Raw genomic sequence first — 23795 nt, 5'->3', positions numbered from 1 at the left:
ACCTCCCTCAAGTCCCTTCAGTTCACTATGCTTCAGGTTACACTTCTGTCAAATAAAAGAAATGCCTCTTGGTCTCTAAGGCTTCTCCCCACTCTTGTCTTACAGATTTCTGAGAGGCTCCAATATCCCCTGGGTATGTGCTGTCATGATTCTTGTATCTAGCGATATAGCAATTTAAGCCCACCCTGTGTATATCAGTGGCTGGTCACACTGCTCCATCCAATAACCCTTCATGGATGCAAAGACTGAGATTAAGTAACCCTCCTAGCTTTTCTTTCCTCCTAGTTAGTCTGTTCCATTAGCTTTTTCACCCAGGTCCTATTTTTCTTCTTTCTTCCATCTTGGTTGCTCTTCTTTTCCCTCTGCAATCCTTAAAGCATCATGAGGGGGTTATACAATCATATCCTTACATTTGAAAGAATTGATCAATGAATTCCTGCCCCTAGTCAGATACTGTTGGGAAGCCTAAGGGAACAGCTCAGTAGAGTCAGAAAAGCAAACACATGTACTCAAATTCTGCCTGTTCAACTCACTAACTGTGTAATTTTGGAAAAGCCTTTACTCCTCAGTTTTAGCTCCCTCATCTGTAAAATGAGGGTAAAGTTGATTAGAGCATATCTAACATCCCTTCCAGATGTATATAGCATTCTCTGGAGTTATGGGGGCTGAAGAAGATAAAGGATACATACAAGATGGGATCCAAGCAGGCAGACTGAACGAGTTGTTTGCTTTCCTACGGTTCACATGTCCTGTGATTACTGGACTTTGATTAGACCTAGTCCCACCTCTGGGAATCAGTCTCTAGATCAAAGAATCTCTGTGAAGGGAAAAAAAACAAGACAGGGGACAGTGAGAGAAAGAAAGAAAAGGGGAGGAGTAGAAGGGAGCAGCATTTATTAAGCAGCTGCTTCTGTGCTAGATACTGTGCTAAGCTCTTTACAAATATCTCATTTGGTCTAGTGATCATTCTCTGTGGTACCCCTGAATGCACTTCAGTGTGCTCCCTGCTAATGGGTGACGGTGGTGCGACCATCTGCCTAGGGGGCTAGCATGAGATTTAACTTGACGTTGAAAGATAAAGTGTAGGGATGTAGCTAAAACTTCTATGGAGGTGATCTTAAATGTCCTCAGAGAAAGAGTTTTGCCTTCAAAGTTTCCCAATTTATCATCACTAGCACCACCCTATATATGGCCACTTAGTTCATTTGTCATCATGCTAATAATACCATGGTCATGATTTCCATCCCTTCCTGAGCTGGTGGGTGAACTTCCTTCATCATGTGAGCTCCCTGAGAGTACAGACTGGCTTGCTTTTGTATTCATATCCCCAGGGCTTAGCACTTAATAAATGCTTTTTCATTCATTCATTTAATCCCACGATCACACATTACACCTGTCTCCCTAATGTAGTTGACTCTTATCCTTTTTTATGCCATGGACTCCCTCTCAGAATATTTTAAAATGCATAAAATACCTAGCATTACAAAAACATCAATTATGTTAAAATACAGTAGTCGGAATTCTTTTTAAAGAACCTCTGCACTAATACATTACCTTTGCAAACAAGGGGAATGGACAAATCCATCACCAAGACTAAAAAAAATTCCAAACTGACAATGAAATATTTATACTACTGTGAGTCTATGTAATTGTACTCATATAGAAAAGATAGTATTCTTATCAATATTATCAAAAACATCTAGTATATTAAACTCACATCATGTTTTCCTGAACACTATAGAAAGCATAATTCTTGAGCCCTTAAGAGTTGACAATGAAGAAGACCCAGAATTTAGGAGATTCTGGAAAACAGCAACAGACTTAAAGGATAGATACCATACTCATACAAGAAAAGCTTCTTGTGTTCAAAGCATAAAAATCGGATTAAACTAGCATGAGTCAGACCCAACTGGGTTTCCTGCATCATTCTTAACTAGCAGGAGGACTCTAACTCTCTCCTTACTTCCCAAATGACCACAGTGAGAGGTAGAAAGTAATAAGATTCCAGAGAAAACCTATCTGCCTCAGCCTTCCATAAATCCCTTGCTTGTGTTTCCAGAACCAGTAATAATAATAATAATACAGGATGAAGAACTGACCATTATGAAATAATGACTTCATTGATATTATTGTTTCATGAACTTTAAGTGTTAAGAATTTATTTGCAGGTCGATATTAACTCATTTGATGAGACGGATTTTGTCTTCCTTTCACTTTATTTCCAAACAAAAACAAATGCTCATTTTTCCATAATATGCATGATCTATTATATCTATCATACATTCCTAGGTCATAAACAAGTATTTATTACATACCTACCATGTGCCTGGCATGATGCTAGGTTAGTTGCTTCAGGGGCCAAGTCACTAGGGTACTAGATAACAAGAAAGGATGTCACCTAGAAGCCCTTGCCCTAAATCCAGTGGCGATTCTTTTATACAACCAGAAGATCAAAAAAAGAGAGAGTTGTGAAAGAAAAATTACATAATTCAGAGGTACCCAGTCTAGTTGCCTTGGATAAACCAATCTCTCCTTTCCTTCCTGCTTCTGATCCTTTTTGTTCACTTACCAAGTAATCTTACCTTAATCTAGTTTCCCTTACTTGAAGATGGCTCTAGATGCAAGCAATTAAATTCATTTTTTTGAAAATCACTGATTCTTTTAAGAATTGTGACTACATAAATCAAGTTTTTTTTCACTGAGCTCAATCAGCCCCTGGTTAAGTTCACTATGGAGGTTCTGTACTCACAAATTCAGGAGGCAAAACCTTGGTGGTTTTCAGAAAGGCAATAGAAACCTTGAGAAATTCCCTTGCCCCCAAATCTAATTTTAACTCCTCTAGCCATTATGTGGGAGAAACTTCATTTCAGTGAATGGGTTCATATAGTCTCAGATAATTTCTTTGGCCATCTGAATCTGCGATACATTCTAGTCAATCCTGCTGAATAAGCCCTAGAAATTCTTGTTTTTGTAAGCTCATCCGATGGTAGTAGCTGGACTTGTTCATGGGTCCCAGGTCCTAATAGTTCTTATTTATGGAACACTTTGGAAGTGGTGGTGAAGAGAATGCTAGAATTCCAGAGGTGATGGTTTATAGAAGGAAAATTGACCTACCCATTGGACCCATGAACCCCACCCTCTTCTTGTTTCTGGCCTCTGAACTCTCAGCTGTGCCCTTAGCAAGCTAGTTGTCATGGTTTCCTCCATGACAACACTAGCACTTAACCATTCCTTCCTTTCACCTTGGGATGGCAATGGGTGGGTGACATGGATCTCTCAATTTGATCGCTTTCTGTAACCATGGTAACGAGTAACAGAGTTACTTTTTAAAAAATACCATGAGTCATTAGAGCCGCTGATTTGGCTTTATTCCCAGAGGTATATGCTCCCTCCTCCAAAGTAATTTAGTTAAGGGGCTTGATCAAATACCAGGAAGGTTCTAAGAACCTGAAATGGCAAAGGAGGACCTGATTTTTAAAACAAGTTGAGGCGTAAGAGAAAAATGACAAAAGATCTTTTCTATATTCCAACCTAGCTCACGAAGGGAATGTCATTATTGAGTACCTTAGCACTCTTTCCCCCTTTCTCTCCCTCCTTCCTTCCCTGTAAGGCCAAGTACCTTCAAAAAGCCCAAGGAACTAGAGCCTACTCAGGGATTTCTAGATGCAGAATACCATTGGCTTCCTTGGTGCCTGCTCAGATACTTATCTTCCAGCAGAAGGACATAAATTGTAGCTAGAATCACCTCTTCAGGTCCTGAAGGCACAAGAAAATAACTAAACTGCTTTGAGGCTGAAAAAAAAAAATCTGCATTTGCCACCTGCCAGGCTCTCCTCCCTCCCCCCACCCCCTTCCTCTCCCTCCCCTCCTCCCACAGGAGCAGCACTCAGGTCTTTTACTCACTCTGCAGAAAGGTAAGTTGTGGCTTCATGTCTATCTTACAATTTAGATAATCAAAGTCCTTGAGAGGTTTTTAGGAAGAAGAAAACTGTGCTGTACCACTGAGTTTCTCAAAGCTTATGTGGAGTTTTGTTTCTTTATTTTTTATCCCTGACCAGACCATTTCATCAGTGAGGCTCCCAGTGTCTCTCACACACAGCTATTACATATCAGAAGCTGAACTCAAATTCAGGTTTTGTGACTTCAAGCCTGACTCTCCATACATTATGCAACACTACATTTTTAAAATTAATAATAATAATAAATATCTAAACATATAAAAATAAATATTTTTCCAAAAAGTTGCCCATAAATAGAAATTTTATAAATCATGTTTTTAAATGTCTTACACACAGTTAAAGCTCAGTAAATATTTGTTAAATGGTTGCTAAAATGAATAAAAACATAGCAAGGGAGCTACCTGGTCTTTAAACTAGAGAAAAGGATATAACAAAAGAGTCCATAGAAATCCACTGCAATCTGGGTTAGCTAAATCAAAGTCTCACATCCTAGATCCCAGAGCTCAGATCATTCTGTAGATATACAAGAATCAGGCAATATCTGATAGCATTAAGGTGCTCTTTTCACTCCACTAGTCAGAGAAAGATAAATGGCATTCTCTGATTGGTTGAGAAGGCAACACAGGACAATCTGTAATAGGATATTTCTCCCCAGTGAGCCAATGAAATCCCAGTATCTCTTCTTTGAAATGAAAATAGATCTTTTGTCCATGAAAACAAATGAAGATTGGAAAAAAAAATAGTGAATATTTCTATGTGACAATATTGATGCTATTAGAGATTGATGTCTCAGAAAGTTTCATACTAAATCCAAGGGATAAGGTATGCTAATCTTACCTGGCTGAGAACCAAACACAGAACGCAAAAGGCATGAGACACAGAATCAGCCCTACTTCTCCTTAAAAATAACTGATAGCATTTATACAATCATGGAAATATAAAGGATTCTTTCCTTATAAATGTCCCTTTACTAACATTGTCAGATAACAGAGAAAATTTTTAGCTTTAAATTTTGATTTGGATCAGATGGGGAATTTACTTTTAACTGTGTTAGGATAAAAGGAAGATGGGTGAAATAAAGGAAAGGAAAGGAAGAAATGTTTTCATAGGATCAGATAATTATAGCTGGAAGCTATGTAGCCCAACTCTTTATTTTTATATGAGGAAAACTGAGGCCTAGAAAGGTTAAACAATTTAAAGTTAAAGATAATACAGCTAGAGTCAGAATTCAAACCCTAGTTCTCGGATTCTAATTGCCTAAAATTCTGAGCTATATTCAGTTACGAACTCTCAAGAGTACAACAAAGGTTGATAGTGTATGGACGTTAAAAGTAGCAGTTTTCAAATCTTGCCTGCATCACACAAAAGTGTTCCTGCCCTATTGGTAATATAATTCTTAAGTTCTACCCCAAGTTCTGTTCCTGTATCCAAGCAACCAGAGGAATCGACTTTCATGATGTAGTACAGCCCAGATATTCTTAAATAAATAAATGGGGGAAGGGAATAACTTCAAAGCTGTGGAACCTTGGCCAAGTCACTTCTATTGTCTCCTCAACAGTAAAATGAGGAGGGCTGGATTGAACCTGTAATCCAACTTCTAGATTCAAAATCCTATGATCATAAAAGAAAATTTTCTCATTTTATCTTTCCCTATACATTGTATTCACCTCCCTTTATGCTTGATAGAGAAAAAAATAGTATTCTTTTTCTTCTCTCTTTTGTCCTGCAGGGGGTGTTTTTTGAAGGAGAGAGAGAAGACTGCCCTTGTCACTGAAGGACTAGAATTTAAAAGAGCAAAATATTTTATTACAATCCTCAGGGTCAGGTGGGTCAGCTCTAATTCCCAGCCAAAGCAGAGCACACTACACCAAACCATCAAAGGGAAGTAATTGCTCTAAGTTATCCTTCCTATAGATTACTTAACCCTATACCTAACACCTCACAGCTTGAAGTTCGGCAAATAGGTGTGATGCTCCCTTTTTTTGTGGGGGAGGATCCCCCACCTGCTGTAGGATTAGAGGGCAGGAGTTTTGCTTGGAAATGCCTCAGGAGAATAGCCTTTTGGAGATGGAAGTACTATTGCCTCTACATTCCACTACAAAAAGGAACTAAAGCATTCTTTTTCAAGTGACCCCACCCACCACGACCACGGCAACAAGAGATGTGACTGAAGTGGGTTGCTAGGTAACAATTTCTTTCCCCCTTCCACATACACCACTCTGGTTGCCTTTTCTGATATCTTTCCTTTGATGCCCTTTTTCTCCCAGTAATCTATCTACTATTCTTCCTACTCCTTGTCCTCTAGGTTCCATTAATTAAAGCTTAACTTGATGTTACTTTTTAAAAGATTTCACTTGTATAAAGATGTATAATCTCTCCCAAAGACAAACACAAATATACAGTTAAGACTAACCTCAATCATTCATTTCAAAACTGGATTGAAAATAAAACAAATAATCCCTTACCATCTCAGAGAGAGAATTTTAAAATTCCTTACCTGTATTGGAAGATAAGTGGACTTTGCAGTCTCCATCGGCTGGGAGGAGACAATTGTCTCTGCCTTTTTCTAAATTAGCCCTATAGGTATTTATCTAAAAATCTTTTCTGTTATTCTCACTGTTCGAAGAGCTCTCCAGTGCCCATTCCTACATCCTACACTAACAGCTCATGTCCCAGCTCCGCTCCCTGCTCTGTCTCACCCCACAGGGGTCATTGAGAAAAATGGAGATTGAGGGAGGGAGTGAGAAATTTCAAATGCACTATACTAAGCACAGGAGGGAAAGGGATGCATGGGATGGCCATGGAGATATTTTCCAGAGAAACCAAACTTATTTTTTCAGTTCATCTTTCACAGGATTAGGGACCTCTTCAGACCTTCTCTCATTCCCTCCTCCTCAACCCCTTTCCAGTGTTTCCGGTTAAGCTTTTGTTTGCAACTCAGCCCAAGTTCATAATTCTGTTCTAAGTTGGGGGTAGAAATAGGGAAGAAAAAGGCTGACTGAAGATAACCCTATGGAATGAGGGAAGAAACCCTGCCCTTCTCCACTTGTCTTCTCACTTACAGGATTCCACGATCAGGTGAAGACTAAGTCGACTGGGAGTTGGGGAAATGAGACATGCAGTGAGGCAAAAGGGGCGGGGACTCCATTCGGTTACGTATTCCTGGGGCGCTGTCCGAGCTTCTGGTGCTGAAACACTCTACCAGCATAGGCCAGGAGCAGGGTTGTTGTCAGCAAGGAGTTGATTTTTTTCCCAGAATTGTGGGGTGTGGGAAGACTTACCAGTCGGGGAGGGGGTAGGATGGAGAGGGGAACGGAAGGAGGATGTGGTGGGGGGAGGAGAAGAGAAAGGCCTGGCCAGAGGCTCGGATTTTCAACCTCTGGAGACGCACACATACCAGTTATTGCTGCCTGGTAAATTATTAACAAAGGTGGTGTAAGCCCAGAGGAATTGAGTAGAGCAGGTAGTACAGGGCATTTCACCTTAGCCTGAAAATGAACAACCTAAAGTGAAGCAGGTGATTCCCATAACCCAGCAAGAGATCTAGGAGGACTCAATAGGTAGATACCCCAACAGACAGGACCCAAACCCTGGGGACATCCCTGTTTCTTAGCTACTAAGACTTCTCGAGATCTCCTACAGGTACCCTCTTTAATCATTTCTTGAGGGAGAGTGGGGGTGTGGTAGTAGGGTGTGTTGAGCTGTGAGAAGTCCTTTGTCTGGAGAGGATACACCCTGGCAGCAGCAGTCTTACCCTCTTCTCCCAACCACCTTTTAATAGTAAATGATAACCACCTATCAAAAAGTAGACCTCTCAGGACCTTTGGTATAAAAACATCACCAGCCTTCTGCAGCCGCCCTCATCTAGCTCCTGAAACCTAGGTTCTGTAGAGGCATCTCGGACCTAGGGCACCCTCCGTGTGTCTTCTTTATCTCTTCCGAGACATCTTGAGCAGAGGTGACCTGAGGAATGAAACCAAGCTCTGAAACCTGTCAGACAGTTCTGTTTTCAGCATGCTACAAGTCTGTGCCAATCCCATCGGGTGGCGCCTTTGAGATCTAGAGCAGTTCTGTGCTCAGGGAGGAGCTGAAATGGCCAGATTGATAGTGTTGAGACTTAGAATGAACCTTGCCCCCTTTGCAGTGTGCCTTTTTCTTGATTTAGGGGTCAGACTAGACTCGTCTGTCTTTTTAAACAGCCACGGGAGAGATCCCGATAGCTTGTTCTCTAGAATCTGCAAACTTATGGCGGATTTCTGATCTAAATAAGACGAGGGCAAAGTTCCAGCTATGGCAGGGTATGTGGGGTTCTCACCATCTCAGGGACCGTTCTTCCAGGTTAGGGTATCAAATGTTACTAGAGCTGAGCGCACTTGGAAGAGATTGGCGCTGCACTCCTCGGTCGCGACTTTAGGGTTACCTTGATCAGTGAGAGATCTCTCCTGCTCCCGCTACCGCTCCTGTTTCCTGTTTCCTCCTCCTCCTCCTCCACCTCCTCCACATTCGGTTAACTTGGCAATGGAGCTCAGCGTAGCGGTCCACCTGTTGCAGATCCAAATCCTATCTCTTAGCACTTCTGAAAGGTGGCCGGTTCCCAGTGTCAGGTTCACCTCCTCCCACCCTCAATCCAGGCGGCATCTGGCCGCTTCCTGCCCTCCACCGGAGATGTGTTGCGGGGTTAAGTAGGGAATCCCAGCTAGAAGCTTACCTGACTCCTGTCCTGGAGATGAGGGAAGGTGTCTATTCCTTCTCACAACTTCGGGATGTATATGTAAGGATATCTACCTCCTCACACACACACATCCTGCCTATTTGCTTCTTCCCCCAAAGCCGGGAGGGAGCAAACCACGAAGAATAGGGTGAGGGTTTGGATTAGAGGGAGGTATATGTGCAGGGGTTTATACCTGAATACCCTCTCCTCCCCATCCCCAGTGGCCTCCCCCGGGTGAAGAGCCACTGCCTCCTAGGGTTAGAGAGGTGCTGGGACCGGAGTCTAGCCTGCATGCACCACAGCCCTCGTAGCTTGTGGAGAGACAATAGCTTTGGTTCTTGTTGCAACTGGAGAAGTCTCTTTAAACCCCAATCAACCCACAGGTGGCCTGTCAATGCCACGGACATGCATAACGTCATCTTGAAAGAGAGGGAGGAGATAAAACCTACTTCAAAACAAAAGTCCCCACGGTACCATGGCAACAGATTGCAAATATCAGTTGCACACTCCACAGCCATCCTTCCAGCTCATTCTTCGTTTCCCTCCCCCACAGCCCTTTGCCAGGAATTAGGAGCAGAACTCTTGCAATTAATTGCGAGACCAGCCTTCTCCGACTCAGGCAGAGGCATTAAGGGGTCAGAAAGTGGAGCAGGAACCAGAGATGGTGTTCCCTCCATATCCGTTTGACCTGACACACACGTACACAGCTTCAGATCCCTAAAACCTTTGACAGAGAAAGACTCCCAGCCCCAGTCAAGAAAATCCTCTTTTGCTTCCTGGATTTGAGAAAAATTTACACATACTCAAGTGTCATATTTGCTTGTTCATCTAATGAATCAGTATGAGAAGAAGGGAACCTGAGGAAGGCTAGCGGCAGCTATTAGGGCAAGACAAGAGCAATAGACGAGTTAAGCTTCTTTTTACGAAGGGAAATATGGCAGCTCCTAGTTCCTTCTCCATCCCTTTGTGGATGTTTGATTTGCCATCTTTCTCATCTCCCCACATAGTAACATGAAAGCAGACACTAATTCATGCACTTTCACAAACACACTGAAGGGGAACCTTTCAGATAGAGAGTAAGACAGGTATGATTCACAAAAGTCTAAACTGGCTGGGACATAATGGCATAGGCTTCTGAAGGCACCACAATTAGCTCAATCAAAAAATGGCCATCTGTGGAAAAACACACACACATAATTGATCTACCAGCATTAACCAATAACAAATGTCTACATAGGGCTTTAAAATTAGAACAGCACTGAATGTAGGCTATCTCACTGTAGCATCACAACAACCTTGCAAGGAAGATACTCTAACAAATATTGCTATCTCCACTTTCTAGATGAAGAAACTCAGAATCAGAGGTTAAGTAACTTGTTCCTATTCACATAGCTATTAAATCTAACAGGAGGGATTTGAACTCACATGTACCTGGCAAGTTCAGAATTTGCTTTTCATTATCCATGCTGCTCCTCTATTGAATACATAATAGAGATCAGTAGAAGGTACAAGCATAAGACCTGGACTTGACAGTACTTAGAAACTCAGCTGACACTACTTAGACCAGGTAGTTAGTTAATTTTTTGCTTTAGGACCTGATTTCTTGGTGTTTTGAAGACCTAGTCATAGACTCAACTCAGACTTTGAGGATGTTTAAATGGAAACAAAGAGCTGTAAAATACAGGGTGGTCTGAAAAGTCTCAGTTCAATTTGAAGCTATTAAAACTAGTCATTATATAAACAGAACTATTACAAATATTTTAAGCTATTAAAATGGCACTGAAACTTTTGGAACACCTTGTATATGAAGGAGGCAATTTTAGTCAAACACTTGGTATCTGATAACACCTCTGAAAATTTTTAAATAAATCATTTTTTCACTTTCATCTCCATGGTTAGTGTCTTGTTCTCACAGACATAGAGACATACACACCCCACAAATTAAATCTATGTTTCTATGTCTATTTTGGCATGAATGTTTGAGAGAATATATGTATATGTTCCTATGTCAATAGCAATAAGGGAAGATTTCTGCTTTAACTGTGCTTATAAAAGTATATTTTTCTGTCTCTGTGTCTCTCACAGTCATTTATATGAATACCAGCAGAGACAAATTATACAGATGTACATACAAATATCTTCTCACATATTCACATCCACAAATAAATTATGCTTTCTTTATGTAGATTCTCTTTCACTTCCTTAGAAGTCCATGTGTCCTACATGTGTGCACCTGAATACCATTGTTAATTTTCATTACTTCTACCACTTTTAGAGTCTGATGGCTTACCTGACAATTTCCTAGTGACATAGGTTTCTTTAATTCTATTAAAGAGAGTATCCCCTCAAAAAGCAACTTAGGATTTAAAATTAGAAGGGGCCTTAGAGACTCGCTAGTCTAACTCTTATATATTCCAAGTTAGGAAAGCAGGCTCAAGGAAACAAAATGACTCACCTAAGGTCACACAAGTAGCAGACACAGAATTTGCACCCACATCTTCTATATCCAAATCCAGTGATTTTTCTAATACATAATTCTACTAGTATTTCTTGATTAAAACTCTCAGAATCACAGAGTAACCAAATTTGAGAGTTGGAAGGGAGCTGAGCAAACTATTTCCACCTATACACAAAATGAACCCTCACTATAACATTAAAAAATATATAGTCGTACAACCTGTGCTTGAAGGACTCCAAGGAAGGTAACTGACCAGCTCTAAACACAGCCCTTTCCACTTGAAGACAGCTTGAACTGTTGGGAAGTTTTTCTTGACATTAAGCCTTAATTTGTCTTTTTATAACTTGTACCCATTGGTCCTGGTTCTGCCATCTCATACTTTCTTATACACGAAAATCTTTCAAATGTTGAAGACAGTTATCATGGCCCATATGAATCTTCTTTATGCCATTCTAAACATTCCCAGTTCCTTCAACTGATCCTCATATTTTATCTTTGTCTTGTCTCTTTGGGGAGCTGCTCCTGATGTGAATTTTTAAAGATTCAGCAAAAGTGAAGGTAGAAGCCATAATATTCAAAGGTGGAAAGGCTCTTGGAGGTACAGGTTTAATTAATCAGAGTTACACATAGCTGGTGACAGAACTGAAACTAAAATTTTGCCTCCACTGCTCTTACTATTACACTACCCATTCTCAATACAAAGCATTCATCTTCAACAGATTCATCTTCTTGCAAGACTTGTTCTCTGAGCCCAGCATAGAAAAGTCACCATTTAATGTGGCATTCTTGTTGGTTCTCTCAACTACTTCTCATCTGATCAACTTTTGACAATTTAGTATTGCTTGTTAGAGCCTCAGGCTCTCAATGTAATGGTAGAAACCTTACTTTGTGCCAATTAATCAAAAAGCACATCATATGAGAGCTATAAGAAACTATGGAGGCCATCATGTACTTGAACAGGAATTACACATGACAAATGTATATACAGCCTTTTCTTGAGGGTATTTAGTAAGAAGAAACCCACAACCTTCAGAAGCAGTCTGTTATTCTTTTGGAAATATAAGGAAATTTTTCCTTATATTAAACATATTTGCTTTCCTGAGATTTGTCCATTCAGTGCACCTTGTTCTCCCTCTGGGCCCAATTAAATAAATGTAATCCCTCTTTCATATGACAGCCCCCAAATACTTGAAGACAGCTATCATGTTTCCCCATGGTAGCTCTGCGGAAAATTATTTCACAGTTATTGAATACTAAAACTAGAATAAACCTTAGAGATCACCTATTTTGCAGATGCTCAAACTAAGTCTCAGAAAGATGCCCAAGGCCATATAAGTTAGTGGCAGAGTGAGAAGCCAAACCCAGGCTCCTAGGATTGGCTAACATTCAATCCTACTGTAAAGCACTTTGCAGACCTTAAAACAGTATATAAATGTTAGCTATCATCATCACCACCGCCTCCACCACTACTACTACCACTCCTATTATTTTAATAGGCAGCTCTGGAAACACTTACCCAACTCATCTTCATACTTGTGGTTTGGGATTTCCAGAAGGTGACTGGCCTTCTATCAGGATTCTAATGATAGACTATTATTTCTAGTCAGTTCATCTGTCACTCATAAACCTTCACTGATGTGCTCCCCATTAACATTCAGCCTGCCCGACTTAACTTTTAGAAAAGGTATTGACTGAGAAGGTATTTACTGAGAAGAGTTAGTATACACATTCCCCTCCCACCCTCACAAAAATGACAACAAACAACTGGGGCATATCTTCTAACAAATACACATGGTATCCTAGAGAAGAGTGGAGGCTCAGAGTGAGCGTAAATAGCCATTGTTTCTGTTTTGGCCAGAAACCCTGAGAGTCTTCCCCTCCTACACTGATTTTTTTTATGAGGTAAAAGATGCCATTCTTAGCCTCATTTCTTACTTGGCCTTAGAGGTTATCTTTCGTTGTCCTGATCTATATCTTGCCACTGGACCAGATGGCTCCAGAGGAGAAAGTCAGGCTGAAGACTTTGCACAGCCCTCCTATGAGGGCAAACAAATTAGGGTCCTTTTGCTGTTTTTCTTTATCCTAAGAAGTATACTACCTCTGAATAATGTGATTAAGGAGGATCTTCCCCCCCCCCCCCCATCTTTGTGCCAGCCCATTGAGGGAAGCTTGATTACTGGAATTGTTTTGTAGGAGGGTTCCAAGTACCTATTGTTTTTTCTATTGAGGCCCTGGGACAGAGGGTCATGTGCTCTGGCTCTGAAAAGTGTATAAATACTCTGAGGGTGAGGTTTTACTTTGGGGCTTAGTTTTTGGAAGAAGCTTTGTGTGCCAGAGACTCTAGGAAGCCACTAAGAAGCCCTCTGGCTTTGAAAACCCAGATGTTGGTGCTTCCCACTCTGGTAAAAATGTTAATTGTCAGGCAGTTTGGAAGTGTTGTCTGTTGATTTTTGATTTCTCTGAAATTTTGATTTCTCTGAAATTTTGATTTTGATTTTCTCTGATACCTGTGCTTGATTAAAGTGATTGTTAACCCCTCAAAAGTTGTTTTTCCTTTTAGAGAAGCAGATCAAAGAACCCGTGGTTAACAAACTCTCCTCCTCTCCTCCCCCCATGTTGGGGTGCTTATTGTGATTGGGTTTCCTCCCTCACTTAAATCAATTCAGTTGAAAGTCATGACATCCGTCACCTTCTTGATGTTGTGTTCCTCTTCAAGAATGAGAGGACAACAACAACAATAGATTTAAACTTAGAGTACAATTAGAGAGGCATAGGTGTAGGGAACATCTAACTCCTGAACTAGAAATGCATTCTCCTCAATCCTCCCACCCCAAAGTTTCACCCCAACTCTACCCAGCCCTTTCACTATTCCCTCTGGAATTTCTGTTCTATAAACAACCTAACTTCTCTTCATCTTAAATCTATTCCTCTCCCATTCCTTCTATCTACTGGCTCTTAACTGAAAACTGGATTTCCCCCTGGTGATATAGACTCCCTGGATACTCTTTCCAGTATTGGTTGCATCTTCACTCATTCTCTTTGGGTCATTTGTTGAGGAAGGGCAGTTAGGTTGAAGCTTGCTCCCCAGTGTCACTTCCAGGTTCTCTCCCTTCCTTCTTTACTCACTAACCCCCCTTCCTTTGAGCTTTGTGCTATTCATATCTACCACCCAATCTCAGTCTCATTATTGTCTATAGATCCGCACGTCATTCCCCTTCCCTCCTTAGTGAGTCTGATACTTGGTTTACAATTTTTTTTCTCTTTCCTAACTGCCCTCATACCATATTAATTCTTCCACAAATATCCTAACCACTGAAGTTCCTCAACCTTTTTATCTCCCATGAGTATTCCACTACCCTACCCCATCCACACACAAAGATAGTCATTTCTTTGATCTTGCCATCACTTCCAAATGTACACTTCCATGTTTAAGAATTCTGAAATCCCCTTATCTGACCACAATCTATTAGCTTTTCACCTCTCCTTCTGCCTTCCCTTACATAACCCCATTCTTTCTCCACATTGTAGCCTCTAATCCCTTGACTTCTCTCTGAATATTTATTCCTTGGTGAAGCAATTCAGCTCCATACTGTCCCTCTCTATTGAATTCCCTAATTCCCTTATCATGTCATTAATTACACCCAGTCAAGTCTCAACCTTGGATCACTCTCAGACTTCATCACCTTTGACCCTACACATGTTCTACTGAAAAAAGGTAGAGAAGATCAGGAAACCCTTATGACTGTGTCTACTCCAAATTAATGTTATATAACTTCAATTGGACCCTCATTGCTGTTAGGCAATCTTATTATACCTGCCTTTTGAAGTCACTATGCCACTCTCCACAGTAGCTCTTCCAATCCTTCTCATGGTTCCCTATTTCTCCCCCTCGTCCCCATCACTCTCAGCTGAACACCTTGCTCTATAGTTTACAGGAAAAATTGAGGCCATTCTCCATGAATTCCCTCTCCTTTCATCTTCCTTAGTTCCTATCATTTAAGTGCCTTCTGCCACTCTCCTTTCAACCCTCTCTCACATAAAGAACTTACCTTACCAAGGCTAACCTCTCTACAAGTTCAAGTGACTAAACTCAATCCCTCTAATAGATTTTCCCTTTTTTCATCTCCACTCTTTCACGTATGTTCAATCTTTCCCTCTCTATTGGAAATGTCCTACTGCCTACAAATATGCTCATGTCTTCCCTATCTTGAAAAGAAAAGAAACCTCACATAACCTTTTCTTCCCTGTTAACTATCATCCTATGCCTCCTTTGCTTTTTGTAGCTAAACTCCTTGAAAAGGCCATCTACAATAGATGTCTCCACTTCTCCTTTCACAGTCCACTTAATTCCTTACTGGCTTCTAACTTTATCATTCCACCAAAACTACTCTCTCAAAACTTGCTAATCATTTCTTAGTTGCTAAATCCTCAGTCATCATTCTCCTTGACCTCTCTGCAGTCTTTGATACCAGTGATCACTCTCTTCTCCTTCATACTGTCTTCTTTCTTGATTTTCAGGACAGCACTCTTTCCTAGCTTTCCTTCTACCTGACTGCTCCTTCTCTGTCTCCTTTACTGGATCCTCATTCAGATCACATCCTCTAACTTTAGTTGTCTCTCAGAGTTCTGTCCTAGGCCCTCTTCTCTTCTCCCTCTATACTACTTCACTTGGTAATCTCATAAGCTCTCATGGATTTAATTACCATGCTGATGATTTTCAGATCTATTTTTCCTGCACCAATCTTTCGACTGACCTGCAATTTTCAACTGCCTTTCAGATATCTCAAACTGGATGTCCAGTAGACATCTAAACTTAATATGTCCAGACACAAAACTCATTAACTTTCCCCCTAAACCCTTCTCCCTCCTACCTTCCTTATTACTGTAGAGGGTAACACTATCCTCCCAATCCTTCAGGCTCAAAACCAAGAAGCCATCTTGGACTCCTTACTTTCTCTTACTCCCCAAATCTAATATGTTGCCAAGGCCATTCAATTTCACCTTTGCAACTCTTCTCTACCCTGACATGGCCACCTTGATAGTGTAGGTCCTTATCACCTCATGCCTATATTATTGCAATAGCCTGCTGGTGGTTCTGCCTGTCCCGACTCTCTCCCCATTCCAATCCAGCCTCTATTCAGCCACTAAAGTGATTTTCCTAAAATGCTGGTCTGATCATGTCATACATCCTACTCAATAAACTCTAATAATTTGCTATCAACTCCAAGAGCAAATACAAAATTATCTTTTTTTTTGGCAATCAAAACCCTCTATAACCTAGCTCCCTCATTTTCTAAGCTTCTTACACTTTACTCCCCAAAACCTACTCTTCAGTTCAGTGACTCTGGCTTCTTGGCTTTTCCTTGAACAAGACACTTAATCTCTCAGATTCAAGCATTCTCTCTGACTTATCCCTCATGCCTGGAATGCTTTCTCTCCTCCATCCTGATTACTGATTTTGACTTCCTTTAAGTCTCAACTAAAATCCAGCTTTCCCCAATCCCTCCAGTGCCTTCCCTCTTTTAATTATTTCTATTTTTCCTTTATATTGCTTGCTTTGTATATATGTGTTGGCATGTTGTCTCCCCCATTATATTGTAAGCTTCTTGATGTCAGGGTCTCTCTTTTCCCTCCTTTTGTATCCCTAGCACCCAGCATAATACTTGGCACACAGTAGGCACTTAATAAATGTTTTCTAATTGGCTGAAGTCTTTTTTTTCCTTTGTAGATTTGTAAGGGAATTCCATGTTATGTGTAGCTGTCTACTATACCCATAGCTCCAAGGGTCAATGCCTTTCAGGAGTCTATAACAGGCATTTCTTTCTATCATTTGGGGTCCATAGTCCCTTTAGCTACCTTTCCTCAGATGACTATGTGCTTCTCCATCCCCAAAGCAAACTTTTCCGTCATAGAAAGTCATTATTGCTCTAGATCAAAATACCTTGAGAATCACATGGTAGTGGGAATTCATCAGATATTGATGTCAATTTTGAGTATTTATTACCTAACTAGAAATGAATCTTTTAAATTATAAAGTATATGATTCTCGGATACTTAGCTAATGCTCAAATTGTTGTCCATAGCATAAAGGGCCTGCTTGTCCTGGTGAAAAACGTACAGGACTAAGAAAAAGGAGCACCAAGTCTTGGGGAGGCAATCAGGGTTAAGCGACTTTCGCAAGGTCACATAGCTAGTGAGTGTCTTAGGTTAGATTTGAAATCAGATCCTCCAGACTCCAGAGATGAGAGTACCAAGTCTTTGTTCCAGGTCTGTCACTAATTCACCACAGAGTGTTGACCAATTCGCTCAACTTTCCTGGCATGTAGGTTTCTCTATGTCAAATAGGGACAAAAATTCCAGCCCTACCAACCTCATAGAGTTGTTAAGAAGATTGAATAGATCCACAGATTAGGAAGCATGTTAAAAGTACAATGTGCTATACTAATGTCAGACATTGATAGTTTTACACCAAATATGACGGCAATGAAAAAGAATTCAGAGTGAGTTAGGAATAAATTAATTCAAGATAGGTAACTATAAAGTGTGATTTTTAATTGATGGTTGGATTGAGTATAAGATAGCACATGAAGGTACTTCCTCTCTCCATGATCTAGGGTGTTCTCAGCAGTAAAAACAAGGGCCTCTGCCCAGGCAGTTTTGGTTTTTGATGATGAATACAAATCCTTCCTATGAGAAGTTTATTATCCTGTCCATTAAAGCAGCCTTTCAATGAAAAACAGCAGTCAAAAAGCAGCTTGTGGCAGCCATAGACTGGTTTGTTATTGAAGCAAATGATCTGAGATATTCAGGAGCTGAGATCTTGACTTCCTGCAAACAGGCAGACCTGGGAGATTAGGTACTGTGCAGTTAAGCTTCAGCACCCTGGGTTGGCTGGAGTGAAAGTCTCTGTTAGAATGAGATAATTAATGAGATACTTAGCATACTTGGGAAATTCTGTCCTGGAGAAGGAAAAATGGACTCAGCTCTAAGACCTCTGGTTAGTGTTTGAGGTGATCACAGTCACAGCATTAGTTTCCTAGGCAACTTGCAAGAAAACTACCTCTTCCTTCATCACAAGCTGGAATCATATTACAAGTGCCGTAGATCTTCGGTAGTATCACTCTCTTTGTTGTCCTGCATCCCTATGGCAGCCTTGCCTGGGATTTCATTCCAAAATAATATTTCCTCCCTAAAACAAAAACACTCCCCCCTTCTCCCTGAGCAAATGAAAAATATAAAACAGTCTCTTTTTCCAGTCTATGTAGTTAGGTCATTTTCATGAATTCATCTTCATTGTAGAATCCTTAGGGTAAGCTGGTGGTATAAGATCTGTAGGTGCTGATATATGTATATAGATCTATCTATCTGTCTATCTTCTCTCTATCTGTCTATCTATCTATCTATCTATCTATCTATCTATCTATCTATCTATCTATCTGTCTATCTATCTATCTACCCACATGCATCTCTTCTTGAGAGTCAATCTATTAGCTTCTAATTCTTTACTACAGATAAAATGAGAAATCCTTTTTTTGGATATTCTGCTGGCCTGTTCTACATTCAGTTTTGCACACACCAGAGCACAATGGCTCTGGATCCTAGAGAAGATTTCCTGAGAGGGAGACTAAAGTCTCTGAAAATTGCTCCAAAGGGGTGGAAGCTATGAATTTAAATCTACAGGTAATCCCTTGATTATAGAAGTTAGGAGGCAAAGTAGTAGATCAGTTATCTGAATGGAAAGGCCATGGAGCCCAGAGCTTCAAGTTATTGATGGTCCAGGGAAGAGAAATGCTGCTTCTTAAAGTGACTGTGAATAATGAAGACCCAAGACCTGAGGACCAAAGTATCTATGTGAGATGTAAGAGAGACTTGGGATGGATTTAAGGGTAATAAAGGCTTGAAATTTGTAAAAACTTTCTAATACTAAGAGCTATTCAAAACTGAAATGGCTTCCTCACAAGACTGTCTCTCAAGATACATCTTCAAGTGAAAACTATTTACTTCAATTTAGAACTCCTGAGCTCAAGCAATGTACCAGCCTTTGCCTCCCCCAGCAGCAAGGATTACATCTACCATATATAGTTAGCATAATAATTTTTTTTATAAAGCCCACTAAAGGGTAACAAGTTGGATCATAAGAGGACAGAACTTTACCCCATGTCCATATCTCTCTTCTTAGCTTGGGGTCCATGAGCTTGTGTGTTTAATACTTTGATAACTGTATTTTACCATAACTGGTTTCCTATGAAATCCTATCTATTTTGTTTTATGAATTTAAAAACATTATTCTGAAAAGGGGGTCCATGACACCAAAAAGGTTAAGAACCTTTGTTCTCTGCTCTCTCTTGATTTCATCAGCTCCCATAGGTTCAGTTATCCTTACCATGCTGATGATTCCTAGCCATATATTGAGCCCTAGTCTCTTTACGGTCTGCAGTCCAATATCAGCAGTTGATTCTTAGACATTTTGAACTGAATGTCACTTTTGCATCTAGACTCAACACCTCTGAAAGAGAATTCATTATATTTTCTCCCAAATAATCCCCTTTTTAGAACTTCCTTATTACTGGCAATGGCACCACCATTCTCTTATAATCTCTCAAGTCTTCAACCCTGTGACAGTCTTGAGTCCTCATTCTTACTCACCTCACACATCCAGTTTGCTGCCCAATCCTCTTACTCCACAGCATCTCTTGTAGATATCTCCTTTCTAGTCACACAACCACCATTCTAGTTCAGGTCCTCATCATTTTTCATATAGTCTATTATAATAGCTTTTTTTGTTTTAGACTTTTTTGTAGTGAACAAAACTAACAATTTTTAACAATTCACAATTTCAATAAATATTTTCTCTCCTTCCAACTCCTTCACAATTGAAAAAAAGAAAAATATTTTTTCTTTTACAAATTTGCAGTCTAACAAAGGAAGAAATCAAATGACAGCCATATGAAATAATGCTCCAAATCATTATTAATGAGAAATGCAAATTAAAGCAAGCTAGAGATTCTGCCTACTCCCATCAAATTGGCAAAGTTGGCAAAAAATGAAAATAACAAATGTTGGAGCGGCTAAGGGAAAACAGGCACATTAATGCACTGTTGTAGAACTGTAAATTGGCATAGTCACTCTGGAAATCAATTTGGAACTCTGCCACTGTTACTAGACTATGCATACAATTTCCTATCAACCCGCACTACCGTTATTGCACTTAGAGATAGAAAGAGGTAGAAGAAAGATGAAAAGGATCCATATGTACAGAAATATTTATAGTAGTTCTTTTCTTGGTTTCAAACTGGAAATTAAGGGTATGCTCATCAATTGGGGAATGGCTGAACAAATTAGAGAGTATGAATGAAATGGTGAAAGGGATGATTTCAGAGAAACCTAACAAGATTTGTATGAACTGATGCAGAATGATGTGAGCAGAATTAGAAGCATAAGATATATAACATATAATATGTATAATAACAATATTATATGCAGTATGATATATAAAGGCAACAACATTGTAAAGGCAAGTTAGAGATATTTGAGAAATCTGATCAATGAAATGACTAGTCATGATTCTAAGGAACCAATGGTAATGCATCCTATCTACCTTCTGACAAGGGGCTGATGGATTCAAGACACAGAATAAAAAATATTTTTGGAAATGGCAGAATCAATAGCTTTCTAATTACTCTCTTTGTCTCAAATCAATTCTCACTTCAATCCATTCTGCACTCATTTGCTAAAATGATCTTCCTAAAGTACAGTTGTTCCTTATCACCATCAAGATCAAATTTAAAGTCTTCTATTTGGCATTTAAAGTTCTTCTTATGGACCCTTTAATAAGATGCCATTGGCTCAGAGTTCTTCCTCAATGGTTTTTCTTGAAGACTGGGCAACAATCATCTCCACAACATGGAGTCACTATAAGACTCTCAAAATTTATTTCTCTTGGTTGAAAGGTCCTAGAAGTTTGTTTTCTTTAGGAAGACACTCTTTCTGAGATATTCATAGGAATTATGCAGTAAGGAACATTATAATTTAACTTCTTATATCCTAAATTTGCCTCTTCCTACCTTTCTACTCTTCCTATACTTTACTTCCCTCCACATATTCTGTGATACAGTTAACTGCCCCAGTTGTCTGTCTCCATACTTTGCAACTGCTGATTCCCATGCCTGTAATACTCTCCAGCCTCACCTGTACCTCTTAGTTTCCAGGTTTATGATTGTGTGGTTTTCTGATCTTCAAGCAGTCTCCAATACTTTAAAAGTTAGTTTCCTCAGTAGGTCTCAGTTTATCCAGCAACAAAATGGAGATCATAGGCTGAGTTTCCTTTTTCTTGTCTAGGGAGGATACAAAGCTAAGTAGAGATGAAGTCTATGAGAGTCTATATGATAAGCACCATGCTAAGTGATGGAAAGAGAAGAAGGCAAAAATCACCCTTGTCTTTAAGGAGTTAATGTTATGACAGGGGAGATGCATGTAGGTGACAAGGCAGATAAGCAGATAGTGAGATAAGTAGATAGATGATAGATATACACATATATGTATGTATGATGAAAGATAATCTCAGAGAGTAAAGTTTTGAAAGAAACTTGTTAAGGAAAAGTCCCAGGAATTTCATAGCCAAAATTTAGAGCTTCCATGCCAAAGAAACACTACAAGGCATTCGACAAATAGGACTGTAAGTACCAAGTAACCAGAATCAGGATCACACACACACACACACACACACAACTTGTCAGAACTTGGAATAAAACATTACAAATGATATAGGCTTACAACTAATGATAATCAATCCTACAAAACTGAGTGTACAGTTTTTTCTACAAGGAAAAAAATGGATCTTTAGTGAAACAGAGAAATTTCAAGCATTTCTGACAGCGAGACCATAGCTGAGTGGGAACTTTGAAATATAAGCACAAGAGTCCACATAAACCTAGAAAGGTAAATTAATTTGAGCAACTAGAAGGAGCTGTATGATGATATCACTGTGTTCCATTGGTTTCCGAACACCTTCTGGATCAAATATAAATCCTAATAACAGTCTATTGAAGAGGAAGAAACAAATGTACCTTAAGAACTCTAATGTCTTCAAAGGAATGGCTAGAGTTTAAAAAAGGAAGAAAGGAAAATGGAGGAGCAGGTAACTGATTTTGTTATGAAGAGGGAGAGTAGAAGGGAGGCTGAATGGAGGGATATACTAATATAGAAAAGTGGAAGGAGTATGTGTAACATACTACTTGTCATAACTGGAATACATGAGAAGAAGAATACATAAGCATGGAGGAAGGAGTGGGAGTGATCATGATATGAACTTTGTTTTTATCTGAAATATAATAAAGGAGGGTTAAATACATACACATGCCATCTGGTGCAGGAATACATCAAACTTGACAAGGAAACACACATGGATAGGGAGGGAATGAGGTTAAGAGAGAGGATGGTACCAGGGAGGGAAGGATCACAATCAAAACAAACTTTCCGATCTTAAAAGAAAAAAAGAAAAGGAAAGCACTAGAATATGAGGGAGTGCTTTAGTAATGACAGAAAAAAGAGGGCCATTATACCATTTTAAAAAATGCACCAAAGAGAATGAAAAGAAATTCAAAAGAAAGCACAGACAAGCAGAGCAATTGGGAAAATAAGGTCTGGAATTTATTCCTTTTTTTAAAGCAAGTAATATGGAATGGGGATTCGCTGTTCATACAGAATCCTCATTTTGTATTCTGCTGTATGTATGGAAATCCTCTTCTCTGATGTTTAAGTTCAGAATTTTAAAAAGAAAATGAAAGCAACCACAATAATCTTAACTTGTTGAGTTCTAATGATAGCCAGGCAATCCAAATAACAGAATATCAAAGTGATATTCTAAATGACAGAATATGAAGAGATGTTAATAACAAGTTAGGAGATTTGCCCTCTTAGTCACATAGATACGCAAACAAGGCTCTGCAGGCTGGGAAAGGAAAGTGAAAGCCTTCGGGAAGGAGACAGGTGAGAACATAGTGGAATTGTCTGGTGAGGACTGAAGGCTGGGTGGCAAAGCTTTGTTTGGTATGGAGGAGAGAAACCAAGAACCAAGGAAATAGAATGACTCCATGGCACTTAGCTAAGTGATGTCTCCAGGGGTCTTCCAGCTAGCTCTCTGATTCTCTAACACTTATTTCTTCCTCGAAGGCCTTATTTTCCACCTGTGAGTATCCATGGCCTCCCCTAACACAGCACAGACGCACACATACCGTTCACGGAGATAGTCGCAATAACCAAAAGACAAGGCCATCCAGACAGTTCTTGTACGTTAAGGGGGAGAGAAGAGCCTCATATTCAATAGCTGCTAACAAGGCTTTCACACCCACCTCTATCCTGAAGTTTGTCTTTCCTGTTCAGTCATCAAGGTTGCCTGGCAACCAACAGCAGGTCAGCTTCACACTGTTTCCTGAAAGAAAATAGTAAATCACTCATCCCCATTTCAGTTCAAGCAAGTTCCAATTAATGGGAGCTAGGAAATCGATCACGATGGGTACAGGGAAAGGGGGGAGGTGGTGAGAAGTGTGTGAGACGCTGAGAGGAAGGCTTGGATGAGCACGTGGGGGCTAGGGCAGTAAGAACAATATTTTTTTTTCTAGGACTTGTCTCTGAGAATCTCTAAAAGATATTATTTTTATGTAAACTC

General features: G+C 39.9%; 1 long non-coding RNA gene across 7 annotated transcripts in view; it reads right to left on the bottom strand.

The window, feature by feature from the left end:
• LOC140509863 (uncharacterized) overlaps positions 1 to 23466 on the bottom strand; it is a 28437-nt gene extending 4971 nt beyond the window's left edge. For 5 of the 7 annotated variants that reach the window (XR_011968956.1, XR_011968951.1, XR_011968955.1 and 2 more), the window contains exons 1-4: positions 8668 to 9058; positions 8380 to 8501; positions 7755 to 7922; positions 690 to 817 (exon numbers count right to left, since the gene is read on the bottom strand). This is a non-coding gene — a long non-coding RNA (uncharacterized lncRNA). Of the gene's footprint in view, positions 1 to 689; positions 818 to 7754; positions 7923 to 8379; positions 8502 to 8667; positions 9059 to 23361 lie in introns of those variants that run through there. The other 2 variants (XR_011968962.1, XR_011968957.1) reach the window with 2 other exon arrangements.
• Positions 23467 to 23795: the final 329 nt, after the last annotated feature.

This window comes from Notamacropus eugenii, chromosome 1 (assembly GCF_028372415.1).
Source record: "Notamacropus eugenii isolate mMacEug1 chromosome 1, mMacEug1.pri_v2, whole genome shotgun sequence".
Lineage (NCBI taxonomy): Eukaryota > Metazoa > Chordata > Mammalia > Diprotodontia > Macropodidae > Notamacropus > Notamacropus eugenii.
The sequence above is the reverse complement of the archived record's forward strand: the minus strand, read 5'-3'. Positions and strand labels throughout refer to the sequence as shown.